Below are 4,624 nucleotides of genomic sequence, written 5' to 3'. Positions count from 1 at the left end.
AACCACTTTTCATTGGCTCGATTCCAATCGATTAGACTAGCAATTGGCCAAAAATGAACAAACCCGAAGTTATCAAGAAACGAAAAACCACTTTTCATTGGCTCGATTCCAATCGATTAGACTAGCAATTGGCCAAAAATGAACAAACCCGAAGTTATCAAGAAACGAAAAACCACTTTTCATTGGCTCGATTCCAATCGATTAGACTAGCAATTGGCTAAAAATGAACAAACCCGAAGTTATCAAGAAACGAAAAACCACTTTTCATTGGCTCGATTCCAATCGATTAGACTAGCAACTCGCCAAAAACGAACAAACCCGAAGTTATCATGAAATGAAAAACCACTTTTCATTGGCTCGATTCCAATCGAATTAGACTAGCAATTCGCAAAAAATGAACAAACCCGAAGTTATCATGAAATCAAAAGTCACTTTTCATTCCCTCGATTCCTATCAATTTAAACTAGCAATTTGCCAAAAGCGAACAAACCCGAAGTTATCATGTAATGAAAAATCACTTTTCATTGGCTCGCTACCAATCGTTTTAGACTAGCAGTTCACCAAAAATGAACAAACCCGAGAAGTTATCATGAAATGAAAAACCACTTTTCTTTGGCTCGATTTCAATCGAATTAGACTAACAATTCGCCAAAAAAGAACAAACCGAAAGTTATCGTGAAATCAAAAGCCAACTTTTCATTTGCTCGATTCCAATCGATTTAGACTAGAAATTCGCCAAAAAAGAACAATCTCAGAGTTATCATGAAGTGAAAAACCACTTTTCATTGTCTCGATTCCAATCGAATTAGACTAACAATTCTCCAAAATCGAACAAACCTGAAGTTGTCATGAAACCAAAAACCACTTCTCATTGGCTCGATTCCAATTAAACTAGACTAGCAATTCGCCAAAAACGAACAAACCCGTAGTTATCATGAAATCAAAAGCCACATTTCATTGGCTCAATTCCAATCGATTTAGACTAGCAATTCGCATGAAACGAACAAAGCCGAAGTTATCATGAAATGAAAAACCACTTTTCACTTTCTCAATTCCAATCAATTTAGACTAGCAATTAGCCAAAAACGAACAAACCCAAAGATATCATGGAATGAAGAACCACTTTTCATTGGCTTAATTCCAATCAAATTAGACTAGCAATTCGCCAAAAATGAACAAACCCGAAGTTATCACGAAATGAAAAACCACTTTTCATTGGCTCGATTCCAATCATTTTAGACTGGCAATTAGTTAAAAACGAATAAACCTGAAGTTATCATGAAATGAAAAACCACTTTTTATTGGCTCAATTCCAATCGAATTAGACTAGCAATTGGCCAAAAACAAACAAACTTGAAGTTAAAAGCCACTTATCATTTGCTCGATTCCAATCGTTTTAGACTAGCAATTCACCAAAAACGAACAAACCCAAAGCTATCGTGAAATGAAAAATTACTTTTCATTGGCTCGATTCCGATCGACTTAGACTAACAATGTGCCAAAAAAGAACAAACTCGAAGTTATCATGAAATCAAAAGCCACTTTTCAATTGCTCAATTCCAATCGATTTAGATTAGCAATTCGGCAAAACGAACAAACCCGAAGTTATCTTCAAATGAAAAACCACTTTTCTTTGGCTCGATTCCAATCGATTTAGACTAGCAACTCGCTAGAAATGAACAAACCCAAAGTTATCATGAAATGAAAAGCCACTTTTCATTGGCACAATTTAAGTCAAATTAGATTAGGAATTCGCCAAAAATTATCAAACCCGAAGTTATAATGAAATCAAAAACAACTTTTTATTGGCTCAATTCCAATCAAATTGGATTACCAATTCGCAAAAAATGACCAAATCTAAAGTTATCATGAAATCAAAAACAACTTTTCACTGGCTCAATTAAAATCTAATTAGACTAGCAATTCGCCAAAAACGAACAAACCCGATGTTATCATGGAATAAAAAACAACTTTTTTTTTGGCTCGATTCCAAATGATTTAGACTAGCAATTCGCCAAAAATGAGCAAACCCGAAGTTATCATGAAATGAAAAACCACTTCTCCTTGGCTCGATTCCAATCGAATTAGACTAGCAATTCGCCAAAAATGAACAAACCTGAAGTTATCATGAAATTAAAACCCAATTTTCATTGGCTTGATTCCAATCGAATTGGACTAGCAATTCGCCTAAAACGAACAAACCCGAAGTTATCATGAAATCAGAAACCACTTTTCATTAGCTCGATTCCAATCAAATCAGACTAGCAATTCGCCAAAACGAACAAACCCGAAGTTATCATGGAATGAAAAACCACTTTTCTTTGGCTCGATTCCAATCAATTTAGACTAGCAATTCGACAAAAAATGAAAAAACCCAAAGTTATCATGAAATGAAAAACCACTTTTCTTTGGCACGATTCCAATCGAATTAGATTAGCAATTCGCAAAAAATGAGCAAACCCGAAGTTGTCATGAAATCAAAAATGACTTTTCATTGGCTAGATTCCAATCGAATTAGACTAGCAATTCGCCTAAAACAAACAAACCCGAAGTTATCACGAAATCAGAAACCACTTTTCATTAGCTCGATTCCAATCAATTAGACTAACGACTCTCTAAAAACGAACAAACCCGAAGTTATCATGAAATGAAAAACCATTTTTCATTGGCTCGATTCCAATCGAATTAGACTAGCAATTCGCAAAAAATGAACAAACTCGAAGTTATCATGAAATCAAAAGCCACTTTTCATTTGCTCGATTCCAATCGTTTTGGACTAGCAATTCGCCAAAAACGAACAAACCCGAAGTTATCATGAAATGAAAAACCACTTTTCATTGGCTTGATTCGAATCTAATTAGACTGGCAATTCGTAAAAAATGAAAAAAACCCGAAGTTATCATGAAATCGAAAGTCACTTTTCATTGTCTCAATTCCAATCGAATTAGACTAGCAATTCGCCAAAAATGAACAAACCCGAAGTTATCATGAAATGAAAAACCACTTTTCATTAGCTCGATTCCAATCGATTTAGACTAGCAATTCGAGTTATCATGAAATCAGAAACCACTTTTCATTAGCTCGATTCCAATCGATTTAGACTAGCAATTCGAGTTATCATGAAATCAGAAACCACTTTTCATTAGCTCGATTCCAATCGATTTAGACTAGCAATTCGAGTTATCATGAAATCAGAAACCACTTTTCATTAGCTCGATTCCAATCGTTTTGGACTAGCAATTCGCCAAAAATGAACAAACTCGAAGTTATCGTGATATCAAAAGCCACTTTTCATTTGCTCGATTCCAATCATTTTAGACTAACAATTCGCCAAAAATAAACAAGCCCGAAGTTATCATGAAATGAAAAACCACTTTTCATTGGCTCGATTAGAATCGAATTAGACTGGCAATTTGTAAAAAATGAAAAAACCTGAAGTTATCATGAAATCGAAAGTCACTTTTCATTGTCTCGATTCCAATCGAATTAGACTAGCAATTCGCTAAAAATGAACAAACCCAAAGTTATCATGAAATGAAAAACCACTTTTCCTTGGCTCGATTCCAATCGAATTAGACTAGTAATTCGCCAAAAATGAAGAAATTCGAAGTTATCATGAAATGAAAAACCACTTTTCCTTGGCTCGATTCCAATCGATTTAGACTAGCAATTCGCCAAAAACGAACAAACCCGAAGTTATCGTAAAATGAAATACCACTTTTCATTAGCTGAATTCGAATCGAATTAGACTACCAATTCGCCAAAACGAACAAACCCGGAGATATCCTAAAATCAAAAGCCACTTTTCATTGGCTCGGTTCCAATCAATTTAGACTAGCAACTCTCCAAAAATGAACCAACTCGAAATTATCATGAAATTGAAAACCACTTTTCTTTGGCTCGATTCCAATCGATTTAGACTAGCAATTCGGCAAAAATGAACAAACCCGAAGATATCATGGAATGAAAAACCACTTTTCATTGGCTCAATTCCAATCAAATTAGACTCGTAATTCGCCAAAAATGAACAAGCCCGAAGTTGTCCTAAAATCAAAAACCACTTTTCATTAGCTCGATTCCAATCGATTTAGACTAGCAATTCGCCAAAAATGAACAAACCCTATGTTATCATGAAATGAAAAACCACTTTTCATTGTCTCGATTCCAATCGATTTAGACTAGCAATTCGCCAAAATCGAATAAACCCGAAGTTATCATGAAATGAAAAACTGCTTTTCAATGACTCGATTCGAATCGAATTAGACTAGCAATTCACAAAAAATGAACAAACCCCGAAGTTATCACGAATCAAAAGTCACTTTTCATTCGCTCGATTCCTATCGATTTAGACTAGCAATTCGTCAAAAACAAACAAACTCGAAGTTATCATGAAATTAAAAGCCACTTATCATTTGCTCGATTCCAATCATTTTAGACTAGCAATTCGCCAAAAAGGAACAAACCCGAAGTTATCGTAAAATGAAATACCACTTTTCATTAGCTCAATTCCAATCGACATAGACTAACAATTCACCAAAAAAGAACAAACCCGAAGTTATCATGAAATGAAAAGCCACTTTTCATTTGCTTGATTCCAATCAATTGAGACTAGCAATTCGTCAAA

This window comes from Olea europaea, unplaced genomic scaffold (genome assembly GCF_002742605.1).
Source record: "Olea europaea var. sylvestris unplaced genomic scaffold, O_europaea_v1 scaffold106, whole genome shotgun sequence".
In the NCBI taxonomy this organism is placed as follows: domain Eukaryota; kingdom Viridiplantae; phylum Streptophyta; class Magnoliopsida; order Lamiales; family Oleaceae; genus Olea; species Olea europaea.
This window is presented reverse-complemented; position numbering follows the sequence as displayed.